The 20,165-nt window shown below is 45.1% G+C and overlaps 1 long non-coding RNA gene across 1 annotated transcript; it reads left to right on the forward strand.

Moving 5' to 3' along the window:
- Positions 1 to 221: 221 nt before the first annotated feature.
- On the forward strand, positions 222 to 13,702 carry LOC139047518 (uncharacterized). Its single transcript, XR_011507189.1, has 4 exons — positions 222 to 403; positions 3,054 to 3,190; positions 6,885 to 6,971; positions 13,376 to 13,702. It is a non-coding gene; the product is annotated as an uncharacterized lncRNA (long non-coding RNA).
- Positions 13,703 to 20,165: the final 6,463 nt, after the last annotated feature.

Consider the following 20,165-nt stretch of genomic DNA (forward strand, 5'->3'; position numbering starts at 1 on the left):
AATGCATTGTGCCGCGTTCGATTAAGACCACGCGTAACAACTGGACACATCTTTCCTTTGTGTAACAGCCCGCAACGCCGGCTCCGTTCTGTCCGTATTGAGTAATACTTACGTGGCATGAGGTTCGCAATTGAATGGAAAAATAAGGACGCACCTGCACACCTGCAAAGCTTGCGATACATAGTCAACGTAGCCTGCAGCAGATAGTAGTGAAATACATCGACACTCAACGCGCGGCTATGCATGCTTTCATTCGCTAAAGTTATAGGAAGCGGTCTTTAGCAAGGGAATGGCAGAAAAATTCCAACTTGTGACAATCTTATTGTTTGCGTCTGCGGAATTACTGAATTTTCAGAGACCGAAATTACAACCCGTTTGCTGGCATACATTGAAAATGAGAAAGGTAAGTGTGTTTATTTACATCGCAATTTAGGTTATATTTCTAAAATACTCCGACGCCAGCAAATCTCGCATATCAAAATTAGCTCCTTAAAAAAGAGGTAAACCTTGCACGTTCTTTGGCAGTTTCTGAAATGGCAATTGCTGGTAAACGTTGTGGTTGCAAGCATAAAGTGCGGTGTATAAATCCTGCTGAAATTCCGAGTTCTCTATTTATCCGAGCCACAGTGTTCGGCCCGAGCGCCACTTGGGGATGCACAGGCGCTACTGCCTATATTTCAAGAAAACCAAGTTCAAATGACGCCGTTACAACTAAGTAAGCTTACAACGCAACTTACAACGAAGTAAGCCGCCTCTTCGCTGCGACTTAGGAGGAATGCTTCTCATTCCTGGCGAAAAATTCGTCCATTGCGGACAACTGAGAATTGTTGCATCATCAGAAAGAAAATAAAACATTTCTGAGTCACGAAACGATGCATTTTATGGTACAGAAATTACAATTGCAGAGCTCATACCAGCCGGGGTTGCCCAGCGGCTATGGTGTTGGGCAGCTGATCTTGAGATCGGGGGATTGAATCCCGTCAACGGCGGCCGCATTTCGATGAGGGCGAAAACATCTGCGAGCTTTGCTTTAGGTGAAAGTTAAATAACCCGATGTGCTCCGAAGTTTCCCGCTACCGCGTGCCTTATAACCAGATAGTAATTTTCGGAAATAAGACCCCATTATATTTCTCCTTTTTTTCGGAGCTCCTAGGATATGCAGCCGAGCCCAGGTCATAAACTTGATATGGCTGCTGTTTGATAACCTGGCTCAAAAAAAAGCTTTGATAATTACATCGGGCCTAACATTTGTTTTGCCTTCAAGAAAGTGCTAGACCGCCAACGGGTAGCCGCGACGCAGTGCGCTAAGTTTTGAGGGAATATTTGTGTCACGTGATGCACTAGTTATATTCTTCGCAGTATAGTGTATGCCATTTCGAAGAAGAGGCCACGTTGGTATGTCACATGTTTAAAGCGCAGCTTTTCAGTTTAATTCGCCCCTCATACATTGGAGACCCTAGTCGCTACCGCTGTTTTGCGGAATGGCTCGCGCAAACAACAGCCCTTATATAACGAGTATGCTTATATGCAGCCGTATATTTACTATGTCTAGGAATCTGCCGCTTGGTGACTACCCTTTGTAGAGTATCACGCAGAGAAAAAAAAGGCACCTAAATAACCTCAGTGCAAAAAATATATAGGCCTTCGAGCTCATTACCATTCGTATGCAAAATTAATCTTCCCAGGTCTTGCTTTCTATGTCTGACGTGTATCCATTCTCACTTTACACTGAATAAAGTTTACTGTTTTACGGGCATCGTACAACATTGCACTAGGCTGATACAGGAGGTGATAACAAAAAGCAAGTTGATATCGGAGACAGTAATCCGCGGTCGCATGGATCAGGTCAGTCGTGAAGAAAAAAAAGATTGGGGGGGGGGGGGGGCGGAGAGCTGGTTGCCCGTGCCTTGGTTATCTGCTATGCCTGGAAACGTGTTGCAGACGATCAACACATTTGCAGTGTTTTTGTTGCTGCTTAACGCAACGCCATCTTGCACTGTATTGTAAAGGTACGTAGAATCTGCACAATATACAACAGCAAAACAAATAAATTGAAACAAATAAAGGGAACTTGCATTGTGTTACGAAACACAACGCTCGTTTATATGGTCTTTTCGACATTGCCTATGAATATTCGGTAATTTTAAATACGCATCTTAATGGCCATTGAATTCCTTCCCTCTTCGACAATGTTTCGCAGCGTATTGCATAGATGCGTTATTATTGGCCGAGCGACTAAGATTTCAAATCTGGTCATATTCTGGAATGAATGCTATTGAGGCTAAAATTCTGCGCTCTTACATCGTAAAACGTAGAGCCTGGCGCTGTCGAAGCAGACGCCAGAGTAAACCGGCACGTGATCCAAGTTTCCATGGCAAATGAGCAATGGGGATCTATGCCGCCGAGACATAGCGACGCATACCATGCCCTTCTAAAATCTATCTGAGATTCCCTAGCCAAGTTTCGCCATGAAATTTGCGCACGGGCTGAAGTTGGAAATTGGCGGGATTAGTAGGCATACTTTGCAAGTTTTAGAATTTTGCTCTAGAAAGCTGCATATCAGGCACACGTTGAATCAGTTTGGTGGGGTGCAGCATAAATTGCCAATTGTGCCATACAGTTGCTTATTTCTCTGCCTTAAGCTGCATTCCTTATCACACATAATGAGAAGTAACCGAAAACACGTAGGCGTTTATAAACGGCTACAAATATGAACCTATAGAACATAAAGTGATTAGTCATGTGAACGTTCGGCCCAGAAATTAATGCGTGTAACTCTGCCGCATCGCCAGTTACCGGAACCATCCACTGTTCAACCGACAGGTAAAATGCGTTGTACGACACAAGACAAGTTGTCGAAACGTTGACTCCCGCTTTTAGATTGTTCACGTTTTGCTCAGCATTTAATAAAGAACAAAACATTATTCAGCTCTCGAAATGATGGGAATGCGCCGAGTACCGATTGAAATAGTCATTGAAAGCACTTGTAAACATTCGACAAGACAGGGATCAAGACGAATGATACGTGTATGTTTCTTCTTTTTTTCTTTCAGTTTGTGGGTACGCAAGGACCTATATGGACCCATAGTACGACCGCGAAATTCTATGTTCGTTGTAAAGTGGACTCCCTGAGGGGCATAACTAGAACATCAATTTCATTCAGAAGAATGTATTACACTGACGCGCAAAGGTAAGACGAAAATGTTTATTATATAAGGTATGCACTGAAAATTATTTTTTTTTCACTCCAAGCATTATGTCGCTAAGAATCTTCATGGACTCTTTCTACAGAAACAAAAGGATGTCATGCAAATCAGTCCTCCAGGTATTCAAAGAGAGAAAAACTGTTTGTTCTTGTGTTGAAAACACAACAGACTGCGACACGGAGAATATGAAAACAGAAATGAGTCATCTTGATTTTTCCCCTAACTCTAGGTCCTAAAGGGGCCCGGCAACACTTTATAGCGAAGTCCAGATGTGCACTTGACGTTAAAAGAGACTATTAAAGACACAATTTGCAGAAAGAGGTACTTGAATGCCTTCAGCAGAAGCGGATTTATTGGCAATCAAAATGGCATTTCATTCCTACCGCGGTGATCCGTCTTCTTCTTGAATGTCTTGCGCTGTGAATGCAATGGAGGAGTGAGGTTGTGCCCACAACGATCCGCTTACGGAACGTCACCACGTTGCGTAGTTCGAATTTGGTTGCCATGTGCAGAACATGGCTGGAGAGCACGCTAACTCCTACGTGTTCCCATCTGGTGCGGACCTGCTTTGTCCAGCACTTTCTTGCCCAGCGAATGGTAGACCCATCCAAATTGGGCGTGGCGATGCAGTGTCATTAACTCCATACGAGCAATGTCTGCAAGGCATCTAACCTTGTTTGGCTACGAGTGAACTCACCAGAATTGTGGTTTGACCTTAATTTTCACGTGGTTTGAGGCTAGTCGACTATTCAAAGCTATTCCTAATTAGTGAGACCTCGCAGCTGCGAGAGGGAAGAGTAGTGTCGACAAAGTTCAAAGCCTACTCTAGTGTATGTGACCGCGTGATAAGAGGATAGTCGGCTTCCTTCGAACGTACGTAATTCTTATCAAAATTTGAAATGCACCCGCCGTGGTTGCTCAGTGGCTATGGTGTTCGGCCGCTGAGATGAGGCTGCAGAAGGAGCACTCGAAAGGGTGTAAACTGTTCTATGCTGATAACGCGCGCGCCGTTCGTTACTGGAAAGTTCCGGGCTCGCAGCGTTAAAGAAAGGAAATGCATCAAGGCAGATAACGATTATTGTTGTGTGGCAGAAGGGGCAAGCCAAAGGGTGTAACTTTGCCTAAGAGTGTGCGAATATTTTCGGAGTCACCAGGCAAGGACTGGTATTGTTTCGTCTGTGCGGCCTGTCACCTAGCGGCCTACTCGCCAGGCCAACGAGCGTGAGCTCCGTTTGCAGCTGCTTGGAAATTTCTCGCGAGCAAAAAACTGACAATTCACTGCGATGAATGAGAAAAAAAATCATGTTCTGCTCAAGCCGCTAAACCAAAGTATGCTATCAAAACGATATGTCGCATCGCCGCACATAATTATGATGGAATTCAGATCTTCCTAGCTAGTTATTGTTCCCGCTACCAGCGCCTGGCAGACAAAAGTAGATTAGCGTGAATATTCCTGCTAATTAAGGTATTAGTAACAATATAGTGTGGGCAGAAAACTAACGTAACCAAACCAAATGAGGCTTAAGCTTACATCACTAGCTTATTAAGGAGCCTGCCGAAAGAAAATGCACTCTGCGATTTAAAATCCCAGCGACCTATTTGAAAAATACAAGGAGAAAGGAATAGTATGCTCGCCAAAAATAAAGAAGTTGTCAAGAGTGCAATCTTTTGAACACGCCATCATACTGTCTGTCACCTTCTTCCCAATACGCAAGTTTCTGATCCAAGTCACTCTCAGCTTGGCGTCGTCCACTACTTTCAGAAAATTAGGAAATCAACAATTGCTCTTTTCCCACCACACTGACACGGATAATGCTACAGATATAGATTGTTACAACGCCGGTTTTATTTTTTCTCAGGCTTTTTCGCGTTGGTATCACGACATTTTGAGAACTACGAGGCAACGTTGCAACGCACGCTCTAAACTGATAGCCTTTCATGAAAGTAGATGGGCTGGCTTTTGGTGCCGCTGCTAGGAGGCAAGCATTAGTTGTAGTCGCGAATAGCTATCCGCACGTGACGCATGCAGTCGCGTCTACGCTAACTCACATTTCCTTATTGGACCTTGTTAAATTTGGCGCTACAGGGGGTTCGCATGTGTGTTAGACTCAATGCGTTTTCAGATGTCTTCAAGCGCGTGCTTCCGTATGAGGACAGCCGAAAAGTATTAATATCCTTCCTACTTTAATGGCTGTCTCTTTAAATGTTGATGTGTTGATGGGTGCCTAAGCGTCAAGCATTACTGCCAACAGTTTGAAGAGCGATGTACAATGGGGGGGGGGGGGGGCGTAAGAGAACCTATGCTGCAGGAACGCCAATCCAGGCCCTAAATTGTCGAGCCGTCTGAGTATTATTTAAGCAATGGCTTCACATTCCTGCCTAGGCCCTTGGCGCTAGTCGAGATTTACCCCCACAATCTGTTTCCACCGAGAGGCGCAAACTCTAGAAAGTGCTCAGCGTTCTAGCGGGACGAAGGTATACTAAAATGCATGCCGCGGCTAACTCGGAGATTTGCACTTTAGGAATGAAATTGAAGCAAAGACACGCCTCTGATCGAGACACGTGACCATCAAGGCCGTGGAGTTCTTTCTCTTTTATTTCAGAGCTTTAAATTTCTGGGTTACTTGCGGCTTTATCATTCATCTACTAGACACGTTAGCGCAGAATATATCAAATCAGTTCGTCAATTAGGGAGGTCATGTGCCTTGTTTTTACACCTAACGTTTGGGCAATGTTATTTCTGAAGTACCATCTTCAATGCCGTATACCAAATGCGGTGTTATATGGAATGATGAATACGGTCAGCAAGTTGAGTGTGCTTCAACAGAACACTCATGTTACTGAAATTCGTAAGTAGCCTTGTGTGAGCTTTAGAAAATTATTCTTAATGTAAATTTTACATACAGCCAAACATGACCGTACTATCAACTGTTACTCAGCATTATGCTGACGCTCCCTGAAGTTTTCTCGTCACTGAAGCTTTCATTTTTCCTTATTGCGTCGTTTCGGCAGACCAGGAGTCCACATCTAATAAATATTACTCTCAAATTTCGTAAGCACGAAATTTCGTAATCTCGGCCCAATTTGGCCTAAATTTCTGACCTTATGTTGAATAATTGAATAGATTTACCACGTTTCATGTATATTACAAAATTAATTCTTGTGCAGTGAAATACGTGCACGCGATAAAATCCATACATTACCCCAACAGTAACGACCATGTGGTGCGCTATACGCTCAAATCCAGTAGTCATAGTGATCGCGATATTTAAGAGCAGCTTTGAATAAAATATAGGGGTGTTCCCGATCGTGAAATTATTTCGAGCTGATCGAAATGCAAATATTCTTTAAAAAATTGTTTGCGTGATATAAAATCGACTATTGGGCCTTTCCTATCCCCTCGGGGTGCGGGTTTTGCGGGAATCCCTTGCGCGATAACTTGCACTGCAAACTTTTCCTTGCATTAAGAATATTGTTGTCAGCCAATGGCATATATCTGGCACAATTCTAACTCGGTACGAAGCAAACGAAAATTCGGAAGATGGAATGAATTCCTCATTTAATAAATAATGTCATTCATTCACGCATGTCCACATTTTCAGGGTGTATCGGTATTGTGGTGGAAGCAGTGTTTGTTTGAATGTTTCCGTCCCTCAATAATTGCATTTTATTTACCAGGCGAGAAGGTCACTGGAGAGGAGGCTGTTCTTTACATAGGTGCAGGGTATCGCTGCGCATTGATCAACGTCACACCAGCGGCTCACGGTTGGTTCTTGGTGTTCCTTTTCATATTTATCGGGTGCTATGTGCCTTCAGATTGTATTCCACCATGTTTCCTCGTTCATAGGTAAAGAGCGATATTTTATGAAATTCACGATTGATTGTAAACGGCGTGATAATTGAATAGGTTCTTAATAAATGTGCTTGTGAAACCAAACGTAATCTGCAAGCCAGTATAAAAATACAAAAGAATGTTTATGGATAAGGGTACAAAGCCAATAATTTGAATAGCGACAATGAATGTGACAAAGGGAGTAGAGTAAAGCAGTTAAGTAAGCTGTAAATTGGATGGATCACGTTACAAATCAATGAACGCACTGCAATAATTTTTCTTTAGAAAATGGAAAATATTTGCTGCGTTACTGAGAGTACGGTGCAGACTGGTGCCGAAGACGGACGTGCAATGACCACGTAGGGAGAATTACATTAGAAAATACAATAGAGCCCAGAAGCCATGTTTCGACTTGGCACCATTATGCCGTTTTTAAGATGACACTTGAAAGCACCTCTGTTCTTCGATTGATGGTTCTGTTAGGCTGTGTAAGCAGTTTGTCATCCAAATAATTATTACAAAAATATACGGTATGTTTGATAAAATTAAAGTGATGAAATTTCAAAGCACAGAAAATACAGTGTGCGTGCGTTTAGGTTTAGAAAATTGTTAATAGCTAGTCACCTGAGCAAGTAGTTGAACTGGACAGTTATCACAATTTATTTCTGCAGGTCTTAAATAGTGACGGGCATAATGAATAAAACCAACACTAAGCAATACCTTTAAAATGTACGATAGCGTAACGATTCCATCAATTTATTTTTTGCGTATAGCGCTCGCTTTATGCGAATCTGTGGTTTCACACACTTAACCGGTATGCCTACGTCAACCCGACAAAATGTAAGAGTTCATGCAGTGAGCTTCAGTCATTTGTAAAACGTTACAAATCAATCGGAGGAAAATATTTAAAATCCTCATTCTTAATGCAAGAAATAGCTAACTAATGCGCTCAGAATTACTTTTTATCAAAACCTCCTTTGCAAATCTAAAGCAAATGCCTCTTTGGATGATGTGCCTTCCGGTTTGGGAGCTACAGCCCTGACCACACATTTATTCTCTGTACCGCTCTACGACACGAGGGAGATCAGTCCTGAGCATCTTTGATGTGGTGGACTATCTCATCAGAAAATGAGGGAAGAGGAGCCACCATGGTGGCATGGTGGCTGGTACTCATAGGTCTCGTACCACTGAGGTTGGGAGCGCCACGAGCGCGGGACAGCAACTACGTTGGGCGATTGAACAGTTAACCAGAACGGCTGGGAAGCAGCAGACCCAGTCAACCGCCAAAAATGAACAGATGCTGCCTGACGTGCCCACTAGCAGAGGCACCAGGGCCTTGCCTTGTGTGGATTATGCTTAGCAGTATGATGCCCCTAGAAGGTTCCGCAACCAAATAGCGCTGGTCGACCGTTAAGGTACGCAGCTGCATTTGCCATGGTAGGGACAGGCCCAGCCAATCGAAGGAGCCGGCGCATCAGGGACGGTCCTGATAGCCATCACGGATCGGGTGGGCTTCGTGAGGCGTGATGGCCCACTTCCGCAAAATGGCGTCCGTTGAGGTCGTCCGGGGCGTTCAGGGTCGGCGCGAAAGTTTACAGGAGTAGTACAGACCATACAAAGAGAACGAAGGACTTGAGCGATCATTTATGTTAAAGATGAATGAACGTCTAGAAAATATTGCTCAAATCTGCGTTAACCGGCTGGTGCCATAGTACATATGTACGTAAGTACATGACGGCTCATATCATAGTACGTACAGTACTATGAGAGGTCCCGCTGCAGTTTATAACTGTGGGACCTCTTTCTGTATAACTTCTACTGCATATATGTACCACTAATGAATAGAGCAATAAAAACTTGAAACAATAAACTAACCTTTGTACAGGTCTGATGCAGCACGAAGGTACACCCCGCCACTACAGAAGACCTAGAACCGGGCGATCAATATACATAGCATACAGGGCGTCCCAGCTAAGTTTAGCCAGAGTTTAAAAATATTAGACGCGTGTAACTGGACAGAGCAAATGTATTGCTGTTTGCTGTCACAGGGAGATACTGAAACTAGATTTTTATTGCGCCCAATTAGATAATTAGTCATAATTATTCATTAACCTCTGAAGTATTTTTATTGAATGAAAGTTGTCAATGAGAAAATTTTGGAGTGATATGAAAAGCTCCCTGTGCAGATCTGTTGCTCAATGCGTGCCGGATAAAAGTGTTTTTCCGGCCGCGAAGGTAGCCCGCAAAGGCACGCAATATGGCCGCGCGACTGGCTGGTTTGCCCCAATCTACATGTTGGGTCGGGGGTACGAGTTCCTTAAGTCGTCTTAACTAATACCAGTCATGGGTTCAACTCTCGACGTTTACGAGAACAGTTAAAATCCAACTTGGAAATACGACCGGTTTGTCGATATCTCCAGTGGTTTCGACTCCTACTAAAAAACAGTGGCTATAGCGCCTTAATTAACTCTATCTTAGTTAACTGTGCCTTAATGAACCTTGCCTTGAATAACACTATGTCGTGCTCATGTTTCTTCTTGGTCCAAGCTTCGTGCTTTATTATCAAGAAATTAATGAACTAATTCTCCCTAATTAACACCAAAGTTCGCACGTCCGACTCATGCCAAAGGTCGAGGATTCTACACTCACAGAGGTCGTGGGTTGCAATGAAATTCGCCTTAATTAACACCCCAAGTACTGGGTTCGACTTCCCCAAAAGATCGAGGGTTCCACTCGCAATTATTTTGGTGCCATAACGCCGGTCGGCGTAACGCCGGACGTCGCATTTTTCCTCCCATGAGCTGTCTATGTCTTTCGCCCTAATAACACACTACTAGCGCTCATGTGGCCACATGTGCTCTCACACAACGTGAAGTGGAGATAAGGTATACACTTACCATCTCTCGATGGTTCTCTCTAGGAAAATTACCTTTAAACCTCTGATACCATCCACACTTGTTCCACAGAATCAGACGATGCAGGTAATGACAGTGACTGTTCCGTCTTTACCTACACCGGCTCTAACGAAGCCCTTAAGTTTTTCAGCTAACACAGTTACCGCCATTTAGCAGTTAAAGGAATACGCGACGCCACAGCCCTTTCAGAAACTGGAGGCGTCCGCAAACAACTCGGTGGGGTCCCTGGCCATGACAGTCTTCTTAGCAACGCGACTGCCCACAACTCTGCAAAGGGGAATTACCATCTACTCTGAGCAAGTGATGTAAAAGGGAGACACCAAAATAGTTCGGGCTGTGACACTGATTGTTTGCCGCAGATTTTTACAACTCCCGTTTACAAGCTAGGCTAGACAAAAAAATTATGGGGTTTTACGTGCAAAACCACTTTCTGATTATGAAGCTCGCCGTAGTGGAGGACTCCGGAAATTTCGACCACCCGGGGCTCTTTAACATGCACCTAAATCTAAGTACACGGGTGTTTTCGCATTTCGCCCTCATCGGAATGCGGCCTTCGTGGCCGGGATTCGATGCCACAACCTTGTGCTCAGCAGCCTAACACCATAGCCACTGAGCAACCACGGCGGGTGCTGGACAAACAAAGGTGCCAACAAGAGCGAAGCAAATGAAGAAGCGAAGGAGGAAGCCGAATTCTCAGATTACTACGAAAGCCCAATAGTAAATGTCATAGGAATATGTTGCTACACATCACCGAGAACGATGCCCTATATACATTGAAAAGAACAGCGATAGTTTTTCAACCGATAGGCACGCCGAAAAGTTCAGTACACCAAGATTTAATAAAGTAAGTGGTATCCGCCATTTATGGATGTCCGGTAGGTAAATCTGCCACTGCCAGAAAAAAATTCATGAGAGCATATTTATTATTCGATAAACGCATAGACAACGAGGACAAGCCTATAGAAGCACACAATTTCTAGCTCCAACGAATACTTTATTAGAAACAGGCGGACACATTTATGGGAATAGGATGCAGTCTCGTGCGCAGGAAAAGTTTCTTGCGTGCGCTAAATCAGGGGCGCTATGACCTAACGCTATTCCAAAATTCTCCAGTTCTGCAATCTGCCCTTCGCGATTGGTGAAAACGTTTTTTGGACCGTCCCCACTTCATCTGTCTGTCACGCGACATCACGAGAACCCCGACAGCTCTCTATCTGATATGACGTGTACACATTTATTATGCGTGATTGGACCGAGCAACAGAAAAATAGTTATTTGTCCAATAGCCGATGGCCAATGGTGGAAAGGTGTCTAATGAGAAATGTTTTCAGGCTGCATCCTCTTCAGCCGCCTGTCACGTGACGCCACGAAACCAGGAATTCTCATCGCGCCAAAGGGACGTGTAGGCGTTAAAGATGCAATAATATGCGAACAAAACTGAGGGTTTTTTGCGGAATAAAGGCAGGCTGCCCCGTTCCGCAAGGAATAAGACGTGGCGGCCACCGATCGCTCAGGCACTGGCTACTCACACCTGCCGGAGAACATGACTTAATTTGCGCATAATAAAGCTTTCTGCGTGGACGTGTAACGTTTTCGAGCACTTTCGGCACGTTTACGACCTCCCTCTGCCATCTATTCTCGGCTGAAGATCCGTTTTGGCTGCATTCTGTGCCTTACGTTGCACGCCGCCGTGATTTTTGACCAGCCACGGCAAGCTAAGGGAAAGCGGACTAATCGTTGACGCCGGCTACGCCCACTTCATCCGTTTATCTGTTTCCATTGCGCAGGCTCGGCCTCATTGAAAACGTCTCCACTTGAGCGTGCTCCTCGCCTCCTCCAGGCCAGTTACAAACTAAAAACCGCTGAACCTTGGCATTGTTATTCGTTTTGAAGGCAAAGAAAGGTGACTTTCTATAACTTAAGAGTGCGTTTTATTGGGCTGTTGTGGAAACACTGCGGGTCACCGCTCGTTGCTTACGTCAGCAGTTACGCAAATTTGACGCCAGGAGATTGGAATAAAAACACATTGAAAGAGTTTTAAGTTATAGCGCCTCAGGTTCAGAACAAATAATTTTTTTCTTGACAAATACATGCAGGCATGTTCCCACGCTCGTCAGTTGAGCCTGACATTTTGTCTGTTTCTTTATTCGTCTTTCTTCTAATTATTTTCTTATATATTCTAACTGTACCAGACACTTTTCGACCGATCGCCCATTGTGGCTATGTGCCATCATGACTCACCAACGCGCGGCGATGACCTCAAACAGCCAGTTAGCGATTAATGAAACAATACACAATACAATATTCACACGTGATGATGATATCAAAGGCTAGCTGGTGGCACAATTTGCACCAACCGCTTCTTCACCAATCCCCAGTTGTAGGAATGTGTCGTTGTAGGAAATAATATCGCGATCGACATGCGACGATCATCTGATAGAGCTACTCGGTGTTGTCAAGAAAGAAGTATGCCTACATTTGTGTACTAATTTCGACGTCACAATAAACAACACCGGTAAATAAGAAAAAAAAACAATTCACCGGTTTGATCCCAGCCGTCGAATCTGTATCTCGACGTGGGAGAAATGCAAAAACGCTCATGCACTTAGATTGAGGTGCACGTTAAAGAAACCGAGTTGCTCAAAATTATGTGAGGGACCCTAAATAATAGCGGTATTTAGGAAAATTTATTACTGTGTTTCAATAAAATTTGAACAATTTATTTTTAAACAAGGCCTAGGTCTTCCTGACGTACTAGAAGCCATGTGCCACAAACGCTAGCGGTGTTAACGGTAGGCTGCAGCGAACTCCAATGAGAACCAGTGCGTTTTCAACACATATCATTGCGCCACCGCGGTATAACAGTTAGACCAGCATCTCGTCCAGTGCAACCCAGCTCTTTTACAGTGACTTCCCTGGTTTGTGAGTGACTACCAGCGAGAACCAATTTGCCCAGTGAGATCCAATGTAAAAAAAGAACGCTACGGTTGCAAATTGGACGACACTGGTAGATGTTTGTTTTTACAATAGGGAAATTTCTTTAAATATTTCAGCAAACCATAGAGCTTTTGTCTGATAAAGTGGTAGTTCAGTACGTGCCGCAAGCGACCAATCAATTTTATTCAAAAAATAAATCGAGCATTAACTGCGCCCCAGCATTACTTGCACATGGAAGAAAGTTCAAGATTTGCTTCCCTTTGACGTAGTGAACCTTGGTGTTATTTCGAGCCTCGAAGGAGCTGTGCAAGTTCTCCTTGTAGTGTACATAGTTCTACCTCTGCAACATGTTGCGCTGATGTGATACCTAGGACCTGATAAATTACAGCAGGGTCCATACATCGGATTTACCTATTTACTGCAATTTTGTATAGATTTTACCAATAATGACCGTGTAAACAACTTTTTGTCTCTGTTTCTTGTAGATCATCTACCATATTTCGACCTCCGAGTGCGGAATTCCTCCATCATACGCGGCGTTGACCCAAGTTGCCTTAGAAAGTTTGCTGTGTTCAGGGAACATGGACGAGTTATTTATGGACCCAGGTGTCAGGATATACTTACGGTCCACTAAAATGCGCTAACCGTGTTCTCCAGGAATTATCAAGAAGGAACAAGGCACGAATAGCCGTGGTTTGCAATTTTTTCCACTTTTCTGATGCATAAGTTATGAAGAATGAAACATATTAACGAAATAATACAACTCTGGAGCAACGGGACAATATTGCGAACTGAATAATAAAAATTGGCTCGAGCAATCGCACTGTTATGCTTACTATCATACGAAAGCTTCTATGATTGCAAACCACAATTTTCTGCTCGTTGAGCTCTTGCAATGGCTGCAAGTCGAATACTTCAGAATCACAGGTATATTTTCGGTTTGTTCCCTTTTCATGTGCTGTGCCATCTCACTAAATTGATCATTCACAGATATATGAGCGCCCTGAGCTGCAATAATTTTGCTTAGTAAGTACATCTGTTTCATGTAACTCACCCTATAACTGAAAGTAAGCACCTCATGATTTGCCGTGTAAAGTGCCGGTCATCAACCTGGAAATTAACATAGCGTGGGTTCGCTACGAAGCATCTTTTCCGCTCTTTAATCTGAGATTGTTCATTGCACAGTTCTCCTTAAAGTAAGGAACACTGACGACGAAAGAACAAATTATTCGTCATTTTATTTTGTATACTACATTTATTCAGTTCTAAGCCGATACTTTTATTTAGAGAAAAAAAAAACATACGAGGAATGTGGGCTAGCTTAGGTTCCACATTGGGCCCATGAAACCGTGTTTAAACCGTCCACTTGCACGGTGTAATCCTTTCTACGGAAGCCAATTGCTGTGCAGCTAACATTAGCCATGGTCGGCACCTGCTTTAGCCGATGCAAACTGTGCATGAATGCTCCGTTTTGTTCATGTGTGGTCTCCAAGCCGGCCTGTTGAACCGGACTTCTGTCGTTGTATTTTCTATGCTGCATCCGACGTGAGTAGGAATTCAACATCGAGGGTGAGCAGACCAGATAATAGCCCTGGGCCGGGAGATAAGAGAGACATCAACTTTACAAATAACCGCGACTTTCAATCAAAGGGATGTCAACGAAACAACAAAGTCAAGGAAATATAAGTAACCATCAGCTGTTTGTCGGCAAAGCGAGATGAGGTCCAGACCTGGCCATACCAGGGCTTCGACCTCGTTCAAACATGAGCGGACCTGGCGACCGATGGCTGGATGCCCGACGGCTGCTTCGCTGCTCGAGCTCGTCTGCGCGTTTGGCACGTACCACTTATTTTCTTTCCTTGCTTGTTCTTTCCTCCAGGTCCCGTGCCACATATGCCCTCAGATAGTCTTCCCTTTGCGGGGAGTCTTCTTCAAACTCGCACACTCATTCAGTTTACAAATTTCGGCGTACAAGCAAGAAATTATTACTGAAAATACTATTTAATTTTTCCACCACAATATCTCCTCAATAAAGCTTAAAAAATGCTTATTACACATGCGCGGAAATTGATGTGCAGTGATGTGATGTGAAACAGGATGTGCAGAAACTACATGCGACAAAAGTAATTATGAGCCATTCCACTCAGCGAAGGTGGATGACCGACGAACGTGTTTAGCACATGACAACGAGGCGACAAAGTTTTGAACATAGGTACGAGCATTTTTGTTGTTCTGATCTCTGGTTATTGAGATGTCCGTGAGGTAACACAATGAATGACTCATTAAGCAATGATTCACACCATCTTAATTAAAAAAGTGTGGTTTAGCCTGGTTAAGCCTTTGTTTTGCTTTGATAACTTTGACTTAGCTGTAATTATTAAACTTATGTATAGAATTCTCGTTAAGCCAGGTCTGAAGGCTGTCCCTACGTTGGTGGCTAGACATGACTGTAATTAGGCATTGTTAGACACGCATCGTTCGACCGTGCGACGCCTGTTGTGCCACAAAGAAAGCGCAAGTGCTAGACATGCAAAGATAGGCCGTGAACATGCACAGCGGCGAACCACAAACGGACAGAGCGCGAACGCGCTCGTTACATTGATATCGATGGTGCGACGCCTGTTGCATTCCAGACCCTTTCCAGTAAAGCTGCTAGCAGGGCGATTTCCGCGGGGTGCTTGAGCCGTCAACGGCGCTTGGCCACGTCGGCTCAAAGCCTCCCACTCTGGCGCAGCCCTCAGGGAAGACGGCACGGCCTCGCTCACATCCATGGTCAAGAAGGCGCACTGAATTGGCGAGGGCGGCCCTCCTCTTATCCAGGCGCGCTGCGAGTCACGTGGTCAGGCGGCGACTCAGCTGCGGAAAGCGCATGCGCCAAGCTGGCGGCGGCGGTGGAGCTCGACGCGGCGAGTCACGTGCCAAGGCAACGGCCTAGCTGCGGTACAATGACTGTCAATATGCTGGTGACGGCGAAACTCGGTTCGACGCGATTAGTAGAACTTTCGCTTTAAAAATTCTAATGAGGCGTCCTCATGATGACACGACGAGATAAATAATATTCTACGTTAGATTGATGCGCGGTAAACAGTGCCAGTTGTGGCAGAAGACAACAATGCTCATTGCTGATGATGATAGCTGATGATGACGATAGTATTCTCTTGCCAATGGATGTCTCATACCTCCTTAAGCAATGACTGGCAGGCAGTGTTGAGGAGTTACCACTCCGAAATAGGAATGACTCCAGAATCATGCCAGATTTTCGCGACTCAGGAATGGAATGGCGACAACGCTTGTAAGAATAGAATGGGAATGCAACTAAGGGCCTTTTTCCCGTAATGGAATCATAATGTAATTGCATCTTCTTTCCGAAAATAGAGCGCTTTTTCGTCTAAGCGCGGTTTTTGTCAAAATATGCCGAAGAACCAACCAGTCGACGCTCAAACAATAGTAAGTGAGAGTCTAGAATTTAATAATAAAGCAGTATTCTTTAAAATGGCTTCGCTGATTACAAGCACGGCACATTTAATAGCAACGTGATTCTTCGCGTAACTGCTATTCTATGCCGCTGGTATGGGTCGTGCGGAACTATGGCGGCGGCACACTCCCCCCACCCGGGCCCTTACGCCCTGTGATTATTTCTTTACCTCGGCAGCGCCTTCGCGCCGGCCGCCTGCTGTCCCCCCACCCTTCATTTCTTCTGAGGCCGTCAGAAAAACGGATGCACATTCGAAAAGGCGCTTCTCTAGGTTGTGATGCGTATTCACGCTGGCGGGATCCGTGTGTTCAATGAAGGCTTGCGCATATGCGCCAGCGCGCTGTATAAGCTCGTACTCCCATCCCCCCCCCCCCCCAACTGTTTGCAATACTGTACCCCCCCCCCCCCCCCCCCTGTCTAGAAACACGGACGCCTTAGCCTGAAACTCTGTCGACGAAGCTCTGTAAGTTAACGCGTGGCACCGTCGTACACGATGAACTGTGTGCCCTCTCGCTTCATTCAGAGAGGGAGCGAGAATAAACTTTTGAACTCATTGGTTCGGGAAGCCAGCCCAAGCAGGACAGCCCACGTGACGCCCACACCTCCCCGAGCCCCGACGCAACAGTTCATGCCGAAGAAAACCTACGGTCGCTCTGTTATAGGGATATGTGTTCTGGGGTATGGGGGAGGGGTGGGGTGGGGAAGTGGCATGGCGCCGTCACCGCGCTGGCGCCTGTTGGTGTCTAGAGAAGTCCAGTGGTTGGTTTAGTAGCTCGGTCTTACTGTAAATGCTAGACAATGCTTCGAGGCATCCCCCTGGACTCTCTGTGTTTCCTCTCGCACCCTCTTTCCCAGCCTCCTATCTAAAAATAAAATGCGCTTCCATAACGCAGCGCCATATTCGCGCCTGCGCCCAGCGGGTAACGCACGCGGTATGTCCGCCAACATGCCACATTGGATTTTTTTTAATTACCCGCGAAAAAAAAAACGAACAAGCCGCGCACCGAGACCCGCTGCTCACCTTCAACGAAATAACAACACACTATCAGCTGTCGAGGAGGACCTTCCCTCTCCCCCACGCTAAACTCACTAGACCACAGTCATCGATATTCAGAATGCTTCAGACAGGGTCGTTCCCCTCGAGAGGCAGACTGAGCCGTTATTCACCAGAAGTAGAGCCGCAATGTCCGGATTGTGGCGAATCTTACTGCTCGCTAGCGCACATGCTTTGGCAATGCTCCGCGTTAAGCGGCACCGTGTTCACTAAAGAAGAAGACTGGTTGGACGCCCTGCAAAGCGACGACCACCAGACCCAGCTCCGGGCCGTCCAGAGGGCTCACGAAAGGGCGGAGGCTCACGGGCTTCCCGTCCCAACGTGGGTGCGGCCCGCGACCCCTGCCGCCCACTAAACCAAGAGTGGGTGGGGAGGGGTTCCTCAGGACACATTAAAGTTATTTCCTCCTCCTCCGCTCACTGCAAGCTTTGCTCCGAAATTATACACACTGTAGGCGGAGTTTCATCCAATTTCATTCGGCACCTAAAGAGAAAGCATGAACGTGAGTACATGCAACAAGAGAGGTCTGGCAAGCTAGCTGAAGATCGCGTTGGCCTTCACCACTGGGCGCCACTCTGTGCCTGTTAATCTAGGCTGATCTTCACAACGCCATAATCAATACAATTTGCACTGACATGGAGACCGTTCTTGTTGTCGAGCAGTAGAGATAAGAAAAATTCGGAACGGCAATTTGGACAATATTATGTCACCTTTCATCAAAGTAACTGCTTTGTATTCATTCAGATTGAGGTGGCCACCTTCGGCTACAAGTTTCCATCTCGGGATGACCTCAGAGAAAAGTTCCTGTCCGGAAAAGTGTCAGCGCTGTAGCCCAAAATATCACCGTCCTTGGAGGCAGCGGAGAACGTCTGTATCGCCCTAGACGTGTGGACGTCGTGGTCTGCGGAGGGCTTCATCGCTGTCGAAGCAACATTCGCGGAAAGCGAGTTCACGGCCCACACATACATCCTCTGTTTCACTTGCATCATGGGGAGCCACACAGCTGCTCGGCTCCACGCCAAGTATGACGCAGCCTTCCTGCAGTGGAAAATCGCTGACAAGATGAAATATGTATTTTAGTAAAATTTCGCATGCGCTAATTGTTTTTATTTCATTTTCTACGTTATTTGCGCGGTGACAGATAACACTCCATCAATGATAAAGGGGTTTCTTTTTCTGGGTGGGAGATTGAACCGGAAAATGATGATAAATCGATGACGGCCTGGAACGCTTAACCAAGAAGCTTTTTAACGAGTTCCATCATTTGGGGCAATTTAGATTTGGCTGCACCACTCGCAGCCGCCACGTCACCGTAAAAGACGTCATTCGGCAGGTATGCTCTATTAAACAACATATTGGTTTCATCTTATATGAATTGATGCATCGTTCATTTATTACTACTTTCATGAAAAACTGTTTGCGTCAAGTTTTGTTAAATAATTTGCCATGAATGCTTGCGGAAAGAACGTGTGAATTAAATAATTGCAGTTTTAAAATTGAAGGCAAACAACTGTGCTTGTTACATTTTCGGTGCTTTGACGATTTATTATGCAACTACCCCAGCTAAGGTTTAGAAATATTTTCTAGCGCCCTTCGCTTTTTCATCTTGAGGATTTCTTGGGCATTTGTTGCCGTGGCCGACTTCACGATCTCTGCTTCCCTTCAAATAGTGGCTGCAGGTCATTTTTCTGTCGTAGACCAGGCGCCAAGCTTACGCTCCTTCGAGATGTGCTTTCACCAGGTAAGTAAATCGTTCTGAATTACCACTAAAGACAAACAAAATAAAAACTGGCACATCATGTAAAGAACGCATGCGGGGTCCCAAAGTTGCATTGTAGAAGATTTGCATTTGGCTAATTTCGTATGCAAGCTATGTTTGTCCTACTGTACTTGGTGCTCCTTCCTATTTTTCTCTTTTAGTGATCTCGCTCTCTTCTGTTTTTCTTGATTAACCCCCCCCCCCCCCCCCCCGGGCGGGTAAATGAAATGCTGCGTACGTCAGTCCTTCTAGTTCAAATCAGTCTGCCTTTAAACATAGTTGCCTGGCATATAGGGGGGCGAGTCAGCCAGGCGGCAGTCTGCTGCTAGTATGTTTATTGGAATTACGAAGCCTATTTCAATAAAATAATACCAGTCGCGCTGCCGTAGCCATGGCACCACGTGCATGACATTTATTCCTAAATAACAGGAAGGTGCATCCTATGCATCAATGTTATTTCAATTTATCGTAGGGCTGCAGAAAACAGCTGTGTCTGTCCACACTTCAATTTGTTTAATGCAGTTTTGAAGAGTGTCACTGTGTCGTCTAGTACAATACCATACGATTACATATGTCATAATTCTCTTTCTGATACTCTATTTCATTGCATGTTTGCCGTTTGCGCTAACTTTACTTGAAGTGGCAATATTCACTAATTCCCATGCTCGTCTTATTTTAGGGCCCAAGTGGCGAGGGAGTTGTGCGAAAATGCGGTTCCGTGGTTGCATCTATACGCAAGAGGATTGCCGACACAGAAGAAGTATTGAATGTGGCCGGTCTGAATTTCTGATCTCGAAACGCGACAAGGTGGGACTCGCAGAAGCGAATGATGACAAAGCTTGTTAGCACGTTTTCGATTCATCTGTGCCTGACAGAAACTCTGCACGCATGCAAGGAGGATAAACAGTCTAAATATGAACTGAGACTGGCGACAGACCTCATTGAGCTTCTCTCCCCTTTAGAGGAAAGTGCGGAGTTATTGCGAAA

This window comes from Dermacentor albipictus, chromosome 7 (genome assembly GCF_038994185.2).
Source record: "Dermacentor albipictus isolate Rhodes 1998 colony chromosome 7, USDA_Dalb.pri_finalv2, whole genome shotgun sequence".
Taxonomy (NCBI): Eukaryota; Metazoa; Arthropoda; class Arachnida; order Ixodida; family Ixodidae; genus Dermacentor; species Dermacentor albipictus.